This window comes from Salvelinus sp. IW2-2015, linkage group LG5 (genome assembly GCF_002910315.2).
Source record: "Salvelinus sp. IW2-2015 linkage group LG5, ASM291031v2, whole genome shotgun sequence".
In the NCBI taxonomy this organism is placed as follows: Eukaryota; Metazoa; Chordata; class Actinopteri; order Salmoniformes; family Salmonidae; genus Salvelinus; species Salvelinus sp. IW2-2015.
Window position 1 is genome coordinate 4,169,944 of NC_036844.1, and position 17,545 is coordinate 4,187,488.

The following is a 17,545-nucleotide window of genomic DNA, read 5'->3' on the forward strand; positions in this document are numbered from 1 at the left end:
TATATTTTGCACAACAATTGTTATTGACAAGTAGACACAGACCACCACCCCTCGTCTTACCGGAGGTAGCTGTTCTGTCTTGCCGGACAACCCAGCCAACTGTATATTATCCATGTGGTCGTTCTGCCACGACTCGGTGAAACATAAGATATTACAGTTTTTAATGTCCCGTTGGTAGGATAGTCTCGAACGGAGCTCATCCAGTTCATTCTCCAATGATTGCAAATTGGCCAATAGGATGGATAGTGGAGGGCTACCCATTCGCCGAGTAATTCTCACAAGTCACCCTGATCTGTGTCCCCTGTAAAGGCGTCTCCTATTCACGCAAATGACTGGGATTTGGGCCTGGTCCGGGACCAGCAGTAAATCCTTCGGTGGCAGACACATTGGCAGAAACATTATGTACAAAATAAGTTACAAACAAACCGAAACAAATCCCCAAAWTAGAACAATTCGGTCGTACGGACTCCTAACCAATTGATCTATTTTGTGTGTTTTTTCGCGTTGTTTGTAACTTATTTTGTACATAATGTTTCTGCCACCATCTCTTACGCCCGAAACTGGACGAAGATTTTTTCTTTAATGAGTCGGACGCAAAGAATTTACTGCTGCTCCCAGACCAGGCCCAAATCCCAGTCATTCGCGTGAATCCGGTGCCGTAATTGTAACAGACTTACCCAGAAAGACTTACAGCTGTATTCGCTGACAAAGGCGCATATACAAAGTATTGACTCAGGAGTGTGAATACATACACTGCTCAAAAAAATAAAGGGAACACTTAAACAACACAATGTAACTCCAAGTCAATCACACTTCTGTGAAATCAAACTGTCCACTTAGGAAGCAACACTGATTGACAATAAATTTCACATGCTGTTGTGCAAATGGAATAGACAAGAGGTGGAAATTATAGGCAATTAGCAAGACACACCCAAAAAAGGAGTGATTCTGCAGGTGGTGACCACAGACAACTTCTCAATTCCTATGCTTCCTGGCTGATGTTTTGGTCACTTTTGAATGCTGGCGGTGCTCTCACTCTAGTGGTAGCATGAGACGGAGTCTACAACCCACACAAGTGGCTCAGGTAGTGCAGTTCATCCAGGATGGCACATCAATGCGAGCTGTGGCAAAAAGGTTTGCTGTGTCTGTCAGCGTAGTGTCCAGAGCATGGAGGCGCTACCAGGAGACAGGCCAGTACATCAGGAGACGTGGAGGAGGCCGTAGGAGGGCAACACCGCAGAGCAGGACCGCTACCTCCGCCTTTGTGCAAGGAGGTGCACTGCCAGAGCCCTGCAAAATGACCTCCAGCAGGCACACAATGTCATGTGTCTGCTCAAACGGTCAGAAACAGACTCCATGAGGGTGTATGAGGGCCCGACGTCCACAGGTGGGGTGTGCTTACAGCCCAGCACCGTGCAGGACGTTTGGCATTTGCCAGAGAACACCAAGATTGGCAAATTCGCCACTGGCGCCCTGTGTCTTCACAGATGAAAGCAGGTTCACACTGAGCACATGAGCACATGTGACAGACGTGACAGAGTCTGGAGACGCCGTGGAGAATGTTCTGCTGCCTGCAACATCCTCCAGCATGACCGGTTTGGCGGTAGGTCAGTCATGGTGTGGGGTGGCATTTCTTTGTGGGGCCGCACAGCCCTCCATGTGCTCGCCAGAGGTAGCCTGACTGATTAGGTACCGAGATGAGATCCTCAGACCCTTGTGAGACCATTATGCTGAACACTGCACATTTGTGGCCTGCTGGAGGTCATTTTGCAGGGCTCTGGCAGTGCACCTCCTTGCACAAAGGCGGAGGTAGCGGTCCTGCTGCTGGGTTGTTGCCCTCCTACGGCCTCCTCCACGTCTCCTGATGTACTGGCCTGTCTCCTGGTAGCGCCTCCATGCTCTGGACACTACGCTGACAGACACAGCAAACCTTTTTGCCACAGCTCGCATTGATGTGCCATCCTGGATGACTGCACTACCTGAGCCACTTGTGTGGTTGTAGACTCCGTCTCATGCTACCACTAGAGTGAGAGCACCGCCAGCATTCAAAAGTGACCAAAACATCAGCCAGGAAGCATAGGAATGAGAAGTGGTCTGTGGTCACCACCTGCAGAATCACTCCTTTTTTGGGGGTGTCTTGCTAATTGCCTATAATTTCCACATTTTGTCTATTCCATTTGCACAACAGCATGTGAAATTATTGTCAATCAGTGTTGCTTCCTAAGTGGACAGTTTGATTTCAAGAAGTGTGATTGACTTGGAGTTACATTGTGTTGTTTAAGTGTTCCTTATTTTTTTGAGCAGTGTATTTAAATGAGATATTTACAGTATGTATTTTCATTTTCAACATATTAACAATATTTCTAAAAACATGTTTTCACTTTGTCATTATGGGATATTGTCTGTAGATGGGTGAGATATATACAGTGGGGAGAACAAGTATTTGATACACTGATGATTTTGCAGGTTTTCCTACTTACAAAGCAGTAGAGGTCTGTCATTTTTATCATAGGTAACTTCAACTGTGGAGAGACGGAATCTAAAACAAAAATCCAGAAAATCACATTGTATGATTTTTAAGTAATTAATTTGCATTTTATTGCATGACATAAGTATTTGATACATCAGAAAAGCAGAACTTAATATTTGGTACAGAAACCTTAGTTTTGCAATTACAGGAGATCATACGTTTCCTGTAGTTCTTGACCAGGTTTGCACACACTGCAGCAGGGATTTTGGCCCACTCCTCCATACAGACCTTCTCCAGATCCTTCAGGTTCGGGGCTGTCGCTGGGCAATACGACTTTCGGCTCCCTCCAAAGATTTTCTATTGGGTTCAGGTCTGGAGACTGGCTAGGCCACTCCAGGACCTTAGATGCTTCTTACGGAGCCACTCCTTAGTTGCCCTGGCTGTGTGTTTCGGGTCGTTGTCATGCTGGAAGAACCCAGCCACGACCATCTTCAATGCTCTTACTGAGGAAGGAGGTTGTTGGTGTAGATCTCGCGATACATGGCCCCATCCATCCTCCCCTCATACGGTGCAGTCGTCCTGTCCCCTTTGCAGAAAAGCGTCCCCAAAGAATGATGTTTCCACTCCATGCTTCACGTTGGGATGGTGTTCTTGGGTTGTACTCATCCTTCTATTCCTCCAAACACGGCGAGTGGAGTTTTAGAGCAAAAAGCTCTATTTTTGTCTCATCAGACCACATGACCTTCTCCCATTCCTCCTCGTGGATCATCCAGATGGTCATTGCAAACTTCAGACGGGCCTGGACATGCGCTGGCTTGAGCAGGGGACCTTGCGTGCGCTGCAGGATTTTAATCCATGACGGCGTAGTGTGTTACTAATGGTTTTTCTTTGAGACTGTGGTCCCAGCTCTCTTCAGGTCATTGACCAGGTCCTGCCGTGTAGTTCTGGCTGATCCCTCACATCCTCATGATCATTGATGCCCCACGAGGTGAGATCTTGCATGGAGCCAATAGACCGAGGTGATTGACCGTCATCTTGAACTTCTTCCATTTTCTAATAATTGTGCCAACAGTGTTACCTTCTCATCAAGCTGCTTGCCTATGTCCTGTAGCCCATCCCAGCCTTGTACAGGTCTACAATTATCCCTGATGTCCTTACACGCAGCTCTCTGGTCTTGGCCCATTGTGGAGAGGTTGGAGTCTGTTTTGATTGAGTGTGTGGACAGGTGTCTTTTATACAGTAACGAGTTCAAACAGGTGCAGTTAATACAGGTAATGAGTGGAGAACAGGAGGGCTCTTAAAGAAAAACTAACAGGTCTGTGGAGAGCCGGAATTCTTACTGGTTGGTAGGTTGATCAAATACTTATGTCATGCAATAAAATGCAAATTAATTACTTAAAAATCATACAATGTGATTTTCGGACTTTTGTTTTGAGATTCCGTCTCTCAACAGTTGAAGTGTACCTATGATAAAAATGACAGACCTCTACATGCTTTGTAAGTAGGAAAACCTGCAAAATCGGCAGTGTATCAAATACTTGTTCTCCCCACTGTATATATATATATCATAGATGTTGAATTCAGGCTGTAACACACAAAATGTGGATAAGTCAAGGGGAATGTATTTGGGTTGAATATTTTCCCGGTATTTTACAAATGTTCCATCCGAGAATAAATAACTTTTTTCCCAGATACTTCTGGTTTTGGCGGGAAATACCGGGTTGACATTCAAAAGCATTATAAAAGCATATATAAATAATATATACAGTGGGGAGAACAAGTATTTGATACACTGCCGATTTTGCAGGTTTTCTACCTACAAAGCATGTAGAGGTCTGTAATTTCTTTATCATAGGTACACTTCAACTGTGAGAGACGAATCAAAAATCCAGAAATTCAACATTGTATGATTTTTAAGTAATTAATTTGCATTTTATTGCATTAAATACCCCATCCAACTACCTACCTCATCCCCATATTTGTTTTTGTTTTTCTGCTCTTTTTGCACACCTGTATTTCTACTTGCACATCCTCATCTGCACATCTATCACTCTAGTGTTAATTTCTAAATTGTAATTACTTCGCCACTTTTGTCTATTTATTGCCTTACCTCCTTACTTCATTTGCACACACTGTATACAGATTTTTCTATTGTGTTATTGACTGTACTTTTGTTTGTACCATGTGTAACTCTGTGTTGTTGGTTTTGTCGCACTGCTTTGCTTTATCTTGGCCAGGTCGCAGTTGTAAATGAGAACTTGTTCTCAACTGGCCTACCTGGTGAAATAAAGGTGAAAAAAAATATTTAAAAAATACCCGATCCGGCCAGTTGAAGCAAGCTAGCTGCTTATAAAGTAAGCTTTGGGCAACAGGGTTAAGTAGCTGGCTAGCTAGATATTTTCATGAATAGGAGAATAACAAGTGGCTACCTAGTTAATACTTACTCACATGGATTCCTAAATCATTGCTGAGAATATTGAAAATAACTGCAGTTTATACTGGTCTTTGTTTTCAGGCTGGTTGCATTTGTGCTAGCTAGGATGGTACCAAGCTCAAGCTAACTAGCTACCCCAGAAGTTTCTAATAAACATCTGTATCAAAGATATTTGCAAACATGTTTGATCCTGCTCGTTTGATCTTGCTCTTATTTCAAATGCTCACTCATACGTTTTCCCATTCGGGTCATGTGAAAGAAATGCTATAACCCCCAGCCACATCTTGCCAAGTGGATGGGTCTCTACAGAAGGTTTAAATGGTACAGCCAAATGGTTACTTGCATAGTAGCAATATCAGAAATAGATAGTGTCAATATAAATAAAATAATATACATTATGTACAAGAACAATATCAATAACAATATCAGTGATAGATCAGGTAGTTATATGCATACAATCAGGGGTAAAGTGGCTGAGCAGCAGGATAAAAAAATGATTGCAGAAACGTATGGAGTGTGTGTTAGAGAGTAATATGAATAGAGGCACTGCGGATGGTGCTGATGACTGGTCCGTCCGAACAACGCATGAACAAGGGATTCTATATTCGTGGGCCTGTTTCTGTCCTGCCCTTGACTTAGGTGCAGGGCATGTGATGTCCATAGCCTCTTCGTTGCAAAACTCTCTGATCTTCTCAAAAATATACATTTGTCTAGGTGGTGCTGGTGCAGGCAGACCATCTATGGGAGGAAGGATGTTAGCGTTGCTCAGCAACTGAAACCTGGTCCCGACRGAGTCTGAACGCTCCTTGGCGACGACAGCACCAGGCTCCAGAGCATCAAAGCTGTAAAACAGGAAATAACAAATACAAAAAATGTAGAAGACATTACAACCTTGCACAACATCAAATCAATCWCATCAATTCACCTCCTAAGTTTAGAAAAGAAGAATAACATCATACAATGCAATGAAAATGATATTCACCTGAAGTGCTGGTACTGCTTGAACTGTGGCAGCGGCATAAAGTACGGAGTCAGGTGTTGTTGCCAGCAGATAGCTTTCCACCCGCACCATACCATCCTCCAGTCCAACCAGCTGTGGGATGTTAACCCCTGTCACAGTGCTGTCCTTCACAACACCAGGAATCTCAGACAAACTGTTAACTCTGGTCTTTCTGAAGCGCTGCTTGATGAGGCTGAAGCACTAGTCGGGGGCAAACTTGGTTGTGGCCTGTGATGAGGAAGTAAAGTTCCAGACTGTGCTGGAGCTTTTGCATGGTCCGCCAGGCACAATACCAGAGCACAAACTTMCTCTTGTTTTGCCCACTTTAGTTAAAAAGTAGATGGGACCTGGCTGCATAGGGTCAGAAGGATAGTGTACCTGCAAAAAAACAGAAGAACATTAAGATAAGTTAATGAAAAGAAAAAGTAATGTAAATRGTATCAATATCATTTTTTGATGCTACACTGTCAGGTAAGTTTCACTTATCTACAAATGTGCAGAGCAGCAGCACTGCATACAGAAACGTAATCTTGGAAACTGGAAGTTAAAATGATAACACACAGCCAGACTACACAAACCTCTGGAAAATACAGAAATAATGTGAGATCAATAAAAGTAGTGCCAATCAAATAATCAAAACGTGTTGTTTATGTTTTACGTACCAAGTGTCGTCATCGATTCCTTGTAGAGATGCCACAGTGCTGCTTTTCACATGGGTTGGCAGCAGCTTTCCACCAAAGTGTTTGTGTCCTATTTTGGCATTATTATACAATAGATAGCCATAATCACCTTCAGACACACCTGGCTAACTTAATGGGTCATATAATCATCTGGTGAAGTGGAGTGTTTTGTTTAGACATGCTAGCGAAATAATTAACCGTAATCCTAATCCATAGAGTACTGGCAATACAAACCGATTGTCATAGCTAGCTAAAGTTAACCAAATAATGGCATTCTGAGATAGTATTACTACACACAGATCATAAACGTAATGTTTGCTAGCGAGCCAGCCATTTAACATCAGCTAGCTAGCTAGCAGTAAGCTTTAACTTGCAATGAAAATAACTTTATGACAAAATTAGAAACTTGTATCTTAAACTGTAGCTAGACACGTACCCGTATACATGAATGAACGCTCACGGCAGCACCTTTAATTTAAATAAGACGTCCTGTGTCATTTCAGTTTTTTGTTTGTACAGCTTGCTTGGCCCGTTGTTGTATCAAGTCACTCTGGTTCACACTGACCGTGTGCAATGCCATACGAATCATCTTAAACTTCAGCCCCCACCCAAACTCTGACCATTTTACTCACCCTAGCAGAGCTGGTTAGGCAGTTTTCATGTTATCCTGAGCGTTGGGTGACTGTAACTGTGCTCCTGGCAACAATTGAATTATGCTTTTTTGCTGACGTTTACTGACACCGGKCATATTCAACCAGTGTTGAGCGTTTGTAAATTCCTCAGTTATTCTGCGCTCTGCTACACTCAGACGAGAGTGTTCTGAAAAAGGTGTTGCAGTGATGTTCTATTGAAATGGATACTTGCATACTGGAGTATTTTGTTAAGTTTTAATATGCAATGAAAAATAAATAAAGCCGCTTTAGACAGGATTACCCTACACATACTGACCAGCTCAAATAGACAGAAGCATGCTATATGGCAGACCAATCCAAACTCATCTCTCGCCATGTCCAGGCCACTCATTATCTCAGCCAATCATGGCTAGCGGGAAGGTTGCTGATTWTTTTCTGTGGCTTAATCAACTAGGCTSGTAATTTAACACTTTTATTCGTATTTACATATGGCATACAAGTTTGTTGTTATGAAAGTTCACATGTTCGAGAAGGCATTTCTGCCCCAAAAACTATTTAGATATWTTTTTTAAAAGTTTACATTCAAACGGCTCTCCTGTGAAGTAGTGACTCGCGACATACGCCTAGTTTCCTGAAACGGGTCACATATGTTAGTAGATGAAGAAGATTGCATTCTTCATTTCACCTGTCACATAATTTGTCATTGTGAAGCTCACTGGCAGTCCCCAGTCACGTGGTGTTTGTTTACAAACACTCAACGACCAGAGACCGGAGCCTTGTGAGTCACTCACTTTTGTGTTGCACGTGCCAGATGATCTAGTTACAGTACTAAATTCACAACTAAATGTTTACCAGCTAGATATCTTTTAACTATTAAGTTAGCTGTCTAAAACTTGCTAAATGCTCTCCAGTTGTGCCTTTAATAGCTAGTTAGCTATCTAGTTATGTGGTTAGCTTCTTCCAAAATCAAGCTTCGCTTGGTAACAACAGAGAATCCCCTCCTGGATCAAGAGCCTTGCTGTCTGTTTGWTTTGTGCATGCAGCAAACTGTGAGTAGCATTTTTCCGGTACTTGTATAGTTTAGGCCAGAGACTGTATAAGATAGTTTGCAATACGCTTGTTATCATTTAGTTAGCATTCTCTATGGGATTTTACATGTACTTGTTAGCATTGCTAACCTTCGGATTACATATCCTCAGTGTGTTTTGAAAACAGCGGCCCMTGTGTTCAAATCCAGTATTYCCGAATATCCTGGTATGGCACAAGGTCGGTATGAAAATCTGGATACACATAAGCCTAGATTTAACGGCTATCTTTAACTAAGTCTTTATCTGATAACCTTTCCAATGGTCATGCGTTGTTGAGAGAGCGCGAAGCCTGGTAGTAGGCCTGTTTCTGTAGCCCTGCCTCAGTGGTAGCACTGGACTCTTCAGGTTCGGAGGTGGGGTTTACATTTTGTCTAACCAGCCTGCCCGGGCCTCCCCACAGTCACCAGAACCGTCTGTTTAAAGCCCGGGTTAGCTCAACGCTAAGAGCTGGAGGCCGCCAACAAAAGGCCTGGATATTTCCATCCCCATTAGGCGTGTTGGCAGGCCTAGGGTCGCCCCTCCCAGATTCTGTTTAGTTAGCAGCAGGACGAGGCAAGCTGGAGATTACATGTGAAAAGTAAACACATGGGTTCCCGCCTAAACAGGGTCAGATTACCAGTTAAAACAACGGGTCTCTTGCAGGCCCTCAGTAGACGCATTCAACACAGCCCACATACACACAGACGTGTATACACACACACACACACACACACACACACTTTCACGTGACGACATGTTCTGAAAATAGGCCTCCTAAAATCATATGGCACTGATACTACACACTCCTTCAAATTTGAAGCAGCAAGTAAGGAAATAATAACAAAGAGTATGAAATATTATGTGAGTGTTCTGGAGGCTTGTGGAGGTGAGAGAGGCTAGAGTCATTTACTGAATATACAGTGCGTTTGGAAAGTATTCAGACCCCTTGACTTTTTCCACGTTTTGTTACGTTACAGGCTTATTCTAAAATGGATTAAATAAATAKAAATCCTCAACAATCTACACACAATACCTCATTATGCCAATGCGAAAACAAGTTTTTCGAATTTGTTGCACTTTTATTAAAAATAATTAAATAAATACCTTATTTACATAAGTATTCAGAKCCTTTGCTATTAGACTCAAAAGCTCAGGTGCATRCTGTTTCCATTGATCATCCTTGAGATGTTTCTACGACTTGATTGGAGTCCACTTGTGGTAAATTGTGAGAGAAAACAAACAAGTTGTGCCAACTCTGTTCTACCCGAAGGAGTTGAGTCGCATAACTATAGCTGGCCATTTATGCGTATGAGGACCTTGCTTTGAATTGTCTGAAATAAAATATATATGACCTAGTCTTTCTGATGTATTTATACCAAGTAACTCACGTGAACTTTCATTTATTACCTTAATAAGGGATTAATTAAGGCCTAAAAGTAGCTTTATTAAGAATCGTTCAATTATTGAACACTATGAGGCTGTATGGAGGGTGACGGAATAGGAATTGTGAGTTACGTGCGCTGTTAGTGAACCCCAAGTCAAAAACAGCGTCAGGCCGGTCAGGGGCGGCAGGTAGCCTAGTGGTTAGAGTGTTGGACTAGTAATCAAAAGGTTGCAAGATCAAATCCCTCAGCTGACAAGGTAAAAGTCTGTCATTCAGAACAAGGCAGTTAATCCACTGTTCCTAGGCCGCCATTGAATATAGGAATTTGTTCTTAACTGACTTGCCTAGTTAAAAAAAGGTAAAACAAATTTTAAAAAAGGTGACTGGCGTGTGAGATCCAAAAAATGAGCAGTGGAGGTATACATTTTTGAGAGAAACTTAAGCGCTCATAGCTACTGTAACCTCAGTGGGGAATCCTGTAATATCAGGAAAAAATGGATCAATAGCTCTTGTGTTTCATCCCAGAGGCTGTTGTGGCCCAGATTGCCAAGTATAATTTTACAACCACATTACGTGTTGATAAACTGAAAGTTGAAATCGTAGCTTGGGTGATAGATTGTTATTTTCACTCCCGATCCCCTCTGGGTTTCGCCATGGGCGATCAGCTTGTAAACAAGACGGTGTCAGAGCCAACTGATTGGTCCTCTCCCAGGCACACGCTCCATGTATGTCCATAGGGGGGTAGCTGGCAGATCAACACTGGGAAAAGGCATACATTGTGGGGCCCTCTCTTCTGATTCCAAGCCCCTCTTGTAACGTAACGAGGAGGGTCCCTTGACTCTACTTTACCCCTCATTAGTTACAGCCTGAGTTGTTTATGGAAGGGCTTGGAAATGCCTACTTAGCCACGCCTTTCTTCCACAGTGTGTTCATCTGGGCAGCTGCCTTGGCCTCCTCACATCCCCCAGATCAAGTTGTTTTGTTTCAAGCCACGTTTCCTCAAGCAGATTGCTGAAAACGCTGGCTTGTGCRTGGCTGAATGCTGCTGTGTTATTCATCTTTTCACCCTCATTAGAGTGTCCCCTGCCTTTGACGACGGCGAGGGAAGCACTTTTTTTCAACTATCCACGAGCCAGTTTGAATGAGTCTCGGAAGAGATTACACATGTTGTTAGAGGCTCTGGGTTTCTTTGCGAGATACTATCTTGTCTTACGATAGAGCTGTTGCCTGGTAGTCTAGTCAAAAACGACTTCTGGTAGCCTCTGACAGTCAGCCTCACTTATCTACCGCTCCACAGAGAAGAGAACTTTGCAGTTCGACTGCAGTGCCAACTTTGCATATTGCTCTCCCTCTCGCACGCTCTCTTTTTCTCTCTTCCTCCCTGTCAGTAGTGCTAGAGGAGAGGCCATGCATGTAATTCTCTGGGTAGATTTGGCCCAGATTCTCACCATGAATCGAGTCGCTCTCACATGTGACTGGGGAGGGCCTGCTGAAATCCTGTGAAATGTGCTGCTGCTGTTGCCTCTGCTCACTGTGAGGACGGGTGAGTGGAGCGAGCGAGGGAMAATGAAAGAAAGAGGGATAGTTAGAGGGTAGGGGGGTGTCAACCACTGCCCCATGTACTAGCCACCCTTGTCCTGAGAGGGGCTCCCATGGAGTTCTGGGTTTTTGAGTTTGGACATTTTTTAAAGTGTTTTGTGCTTTGCGTTTCATGCATGTACCCCTATGGGCCCTGTGCGAGCTCCATTGTTTTCCCCCTGTTAGCTTTCCTCTCCCGCGAGGATCCTGATGTGCACAAGGACAGCAGCTCCAAACATTATCTCAGAGAGAGGTCCACTCATGACTGCAGCAGCCAGTATCTCATCCAATATAAATGAGGAAAAGTCATGGGCAGTTCATGAACTATATCTGCAGACTCCCATGCTAGCTTCTCTGCTATATACACAGTTATCCAGCTACAGACTAAAGGTTACTACAAGCTCCATTCCGCTGATCTATGTGTGCATGCATGCACGTGGGTGGAGTGGGATTTTTGGAGTAGCGGGGACACCTTTTGGTAACATGATATCCTTGACGGTCCCACTCCCATTCACAAGGGGGCAATGGCAACGTATTTTATTTTTGTTTTCATTTTGTGAAAACAAGAAAGAGTCGCCTTTCCTTGCTAGTAGTAGCTACAGTYGTTCCTCCTTTAAAAGTTGCGAGCTTACACCGCGGGACTTAGGGGTACCCAGCGTCACGGGTTCATTGCTCCAGACCACCACKAGGGGGAGTTAGAGCACACACYCATTTGGGTCCCAAGGRTTTTATATGACCAATCATATCGAGTGGTTCCAATGACGAATTTGACGCGTGCCTCCTGTCCCTGGTGACTTTCTTKAGCAAAGATGGCTGACAAAACATTACGGGGGAAGCAGATATAAGTAGTTATAACGTCATAACGAGTCAAGCTAAAAACATACAATTGAGAGGAATATGTTAGTTAATGTAGAGACAAACGATTGTGCATATTTTTTGTCATAAAGTTAATTTACAAAAATTGCTACTTTGCAAGTTAACTGACTAGCTAACATTAGCCAGCTAGCTAGCTGGTGTTATGACATGAGTACAGTTTGACTTGTAATTCGTGTTGTTTAATGTTTTAGGGACTCCTGAGAAAACTAGCAAACCAGGCTGTCATCTTGGGAAACAGTGGATGTAAAGAATCTAGCTAGCTAAAGCATTTACTGCAAATTGAATGTACAATTGTGTTAGCTTGCCTTGCCGTGTAATGCAGCTTAAGTAGCATAGCTAACGTTAGCTAACTATTTACTTGCTTAATGTGTAGTGGATGGATGAAAATAACTGTATGCTTATGGATGTGTAGCTAGCTACAGTATGTAGCCGATCTGTGTGCCTATGGACCTGTAGCTTGCTACTACAGTATGTAGCCGATCTGTGTATGGACCCCAAAACGTTAGGTTCTGAACTAATATTCATACCAATCTAAGAACCTCAGCTATCAGAGTTGCTGTATCAACTTCAGGTCTGAATGGCATTAATGAATCCTATGGATTGAGTAGAATATAATAACTTTATTGTGCCAAGGATGCACGTCCTATATACATGTACTGTAGTTATTACCACGCATGAGATTCCCACATTGTAGCCTGTACATTGAATATATTCACTGATCATGTACTCTTCCTTGGCAAAAAAAGGTGCGGTTCAAGTATGAATCTCTGAGACATTATTTTTCAGTCATTTCAAACTCCATTATTTGAATGATGCTGTGTCTGCATGTATGCATTACAATTATACACTTCAACGGTGTTTACCACTCCTGCTTCTGGGACATCAATGATTACACACTGTAACTATGCAATAGACTAGAAACATGATTTAAGTAKAGGCTGATTTGTAATTCATATATACAGAAATAAAACGTGCATATCTAACTCCCTTCATTTGCATTAATCTGAGGACACAGGATAGTATTTCAATGAGATACTTAATTTCAACCAGTGGAGAATGTGAAACGCTTTATTGAAAGAAGTTCATTATCCAGGTGTTTGAAATACATAATACATGCATTATAATTATGATAATTGTAATGTTATATTATAAATACAAGTTCACTCTGTACTTCAATGCACATATGGTGTGCATTATAAAACGAGTAAGAAAGACGAGGTGTAGAAGACAGAAAGGGAAAGAGGTAAGAACAGAGGCAGACAGCATATGATTCATGAATTACAGTGCTACCCTAATATCCTCTCAGTTCATCACAATTACATAGTGTCTCTAACAGTGTCTCCTAACCAGCCTTGGGCTCCCAGTCAACCCGAAAGTTATCTTAAGAGCGGGTGAGGTGGCGATGACGGGACTGGCTTCCRCTCTCACCTCAAAACATACCTGCAGACGAGAGACATATGGATAGAGAGAGAGTATGATTAAGCCTTGTTTTTTTTTCATTTATCATAATCATCAGGAGGTGAAATGCAAAACTGACCTTGGATCATTAACTCTGGGACTACTACATCTCTGTCTGTATTTCAATGTAAAGCATCTCTTTTTAATAATACTTCCTGTTGACCTGACCTCTCACCTCTGATCATGCTTTGCCCTCTGTGTCAGCCAGTTCAGATGCGGGAGGGGTTCACCGACACAGCTGATATAACCTAGAGGATTTAGGGAGAAGGGGGAGAGGGATGAAGTGAAGGAGAGAGACTGTTAATGTGTGTGTGTTGTCTCACCTGGTGTCCATACTAAAGTGGCCAAAGAGTACTTAATGCTGAAAAACAGACACATGAGGACAAACAATAGAAGATAATGTCATTATTAGACATAAATACCACTTGAAGCTTGATGATGACTTAATCATTTGAATGAGCTGTGTAGTGCTAAGGCAAAAACAAAAATGTGCACAGGTGTTTGGAGCATTCCGATATGCCACAGCTAGTGAGGTCTTAGGTTAGCCTCTGTACTTAAAGGGGGATTATTCCAACTCTCTGTGAAATGCTGCAGATCTGCCCGCAGACGAGGCAGTAACACATCCCACACAGAAGAGGTGGATAGAATTCGACAGGTCAAGGTATCCTTCTTCTTCCAAACTGTGCATGMGAGACAGGTTCCATGTACAAGACAGGCAGAGATGAGAGAAAAAGAACACAGAACAGTTTCATTACCTCTGGTTATGGTCACTTTTGCCAGCAATAAAGCTTCCACGGCCTGTTCCTCGGACAGTGAACATCTGGCAATATCTACATTTTCGACCCCTTGATCAGCTCGCACTCTGAAAGTAAAGAAACCAGCTTGTTTTTTGTAGATATGAAAACAATAACTGAGATATGACCGACCGTTCAATCTAAAGCAGCAGATGTCATTTTCAGGATACGTCAATACAGCACAGAAGGCTTAACACCAGACTGGTATTGTGGTTGTTCATTAGGTGATGGGAAAAATGCAATATGTATACACAATACTATACTTACCTTCCTTGAAAATCCATCTATACCGCTAAAGATGACAATGTTGTATCTTGGGGAAAAAAGCATTGGAATTAAAAGTGAAATGTTTAACCTATTAACCTGCTTCATTATTTATGTATTACCAGTTGATGAAGAACAACTCCTATTTCATACATCATTGAACATTTGTCTACAAATAAGTAAGAATAAAAAAGTTAAAATAACTTCTTAGATTTGATGGAGACATTATACATTTTAGTACCTTATCAATTTATGATTTGTATCAATGTGGACGAGAGACAGGGGAGCAGGATCAGAGTATTTTTGCCGAGCAATGCAACGAKGCTGGATCATTCTGGCAATGATATCTGCACCATCTACACGCTGCGAAGCCTCTTCGCCATTGTACACGATGGCCCTTTGCTCTGAGACTTCCTTTGACCATTCTAAAGCCCGCATGGGGCATCCTTGCCCTAATGTCACTGACTTTCTGGTCTAACTCTTCATCTGACATCAAAATAGCATTCCCTGACAGACATATTGTTTTCTTTTATCTTTCTGTAAATAAAGCTAACCCTTACACTGTCATGAAATATGATTATATATCGACTATGAAACAAATATGACATGGCCTGCTTATGAGTTGCCATGAAATAAAGTTAGAATAATTCAACTGAAAATGGCGAGAACAGGCGTTCYTAGCTAAATGCTTTGGCTAGCTTGAGAATAATAATTGCATGATTTATCATTCTACGGTATGTATGTAATATAGTAGAATGTTATGAACCGACACTGAATCGTAGGAGCTAACTACTAGCTATGTAGATGTTGAACGGAAGAACGCCCAGTGCTGCTAACCTGAGATGCCATCATCACACAGTCCTTCGTAGGTGTCCGCTATGACTTCCTTTGTGTCGGAAAGAAAGGCTGAACAGTATTGGTTGTAGCCAAACTGACACTCAAAAAATGGCCAAAATGGAGGGTGGTTGATAGTGAAATGAAATTGGAGTTTTGTTTTCAAAATATTTTTGGGGAATAAAATGCATAAAATTTTGTTCCAAAATATTCCAAAATATTTGATTGAAAACATTTGTTGTTTTTTTTACTTTGAAGCCTCGTTTTAGCTTTCAGAACAATTATATTTGATTGAAAATAAAGTAACTTTCCGAAAAATTATTTTTGACTTGAAAATAAAAGAAGCTTTGCTCTCGACAAAAAGACATCCATTTGTTGCAAGTTTGGGAAAGTGCTAATAGCTGAACGATAGACTATTCYACCTTTACTAAAGAATAGTCTAATAGCCGAGCTAGGTGTGAAAGGARAGGGGTTTATCACAGACCAGATGTGCCTTAACGACCAAGGGGGAGTTAGAGCACTGATTATGKTTTTGGGTCCCAATGCACTACTGTCTCTAACTGACAATGAATGGGCAATATAAACCAAATAATATAAACCAGAGCGAAACTGTCTGAATTTACCCAGAGCGTTTCTCGTGGAATAGAAACACCATAATATTAATCAAATTAATTAAGCAAGTACCAGTCAAAGGTTTGGACACACCTACTCATTCCAGGATGTTTCTATATTTTTACTATTTTCTACATTATAGAATAATAGTTTAGACACAACTATGAAATAACACATATGGAATCAGTTAAGAACTCATTCTTATTTACAAGGACAACCTACTCCTTCCTCCCCTTTGGGGGATTGAACCCCGTTCTCCCMCATCTCTGCAATATGGAAGACTATCAAATACTTCTCAAAGATGCCCTCTGGTGGTCAAACTAGCAATAACTTGCAGTAACATAAAAAATGGCTGAGAATTAAATGACGTGCCACAGAATGCTGAGGCAGCACGCAGTGTCCGCAGTATGAGCAACTTTTAAAGGAGGAACCACTGTAGCTGGCTTTAGCTAGGCTAAAAACATAGCAAGCTAGCTAGCCTTTTAGCTCCCCACAGCTCTGTGTGAAATAACCACATTCATAATTAAATAATATGCCCTGGAAAATATTCTTATACTTGCCAGTGTAACCTGTAACATTTTCCCAGTTTAAAATGCTGCTTGAGTGTATTCACTCCCATATCAACTAAAAATAGAATGTTATCATGTTTTGGTCGTGGAGAAAAAGCACATATTTCGCAGCTGTATTTACTAGTAGCCTGAAATCTCTAGTTATTACTTTTAAACAAAATACATTTTGGGGATGGATTGTAATAAATCTACAATGTTGTTTGGTTTATTGTTTGAACAGTCGCTGAGATTATATTTGTTTTTCAATGCAAAATTGGCTACTTTGATGCATAGCCTATAGATCAGATCAAGGAACCAAGAAAGCTTCATTGCCTACACAAGACATCCCCAACGGCTACGGAAGGGATGATACAGAGCGTGGTAAAATGTTCATGTGGCACAGGAGTACGTCAAATGTTGGAGCGCACACTACAAGGAGCCACCCCTTTCGTGGCGAAAAATGACATTGCAACACTGCGCTACGCTCCGTTTGCTTATTCTGTGTAGACAGACCCCTTAAGAGTGCTTTAACAATATCCTAGGAACAGTATCCTAGGGAGCAGTGTCAGGGCTGGATGGTGATAATATTCCCAGCTGAATTGGGAACCTGTGACACTACCACACTTGGATGTTAAATGGTGGATGCATGGGCTGTCTTGCGGTATGAACAATGTGCAATGTAGAGTTATATCGTGATGACACAGTTTGCAGAAGACAATTTCCATTCTGTCTGTCCAATAGCTTGCCAGTCGGTTGAGGAATTACAGTCAAGGCCGGCCCATTAATTGTGACAGTCTAATAAGAAAACGTCAATTAACTGAAACACCTTTGAAATTCAAAGAACACAGCATGTGGTTTTACGAACTTTGTACTATTTATGTATCCACTGAAGGTATTTATTAACTTGGGGGAAA

The 17,545-nt window shown here is 42.0% G+C and overlaps 1 protein-coding gene and 1 long non-coding RNA gene across 4 annotated transcripts in view; one reads left to right on the top strand and one right to left on the bottom strand.

The window, feature by feature from the left end:
- The window catches only part of LOC111963818 (mitogen-activated protein kinase kinase kinase 1), a 118,750-nt gene that overhangs the window by 9,213 nt on the left and 91,992 nt on the right, over nucleotides 1-17,545 (top strand). The window lies entirely within an intron of this gene.
- Nucleotides 13,174-15,488, bottom strand: LOC139027731 (uncharacterized). 2 transcript variants are annotated; one of them, XR_011479848.1, is made up of 4 exons: nucleotides 14,879-15,488; nucleotides 14,335-14,686; nucleotides 13,755-13,827; nucleotides 13,174-13,561 (listed from the first exon to the last, which is right to left on the bottom strand). It is a non-coding gene; the product is annotated as an uncharacterized lncRNA (long non-coding RNA). The 2 variants fall into 2 exon arrangements; XR_011479847.1 differs by having other exon boundaries at nucleotides 14,335-15,488.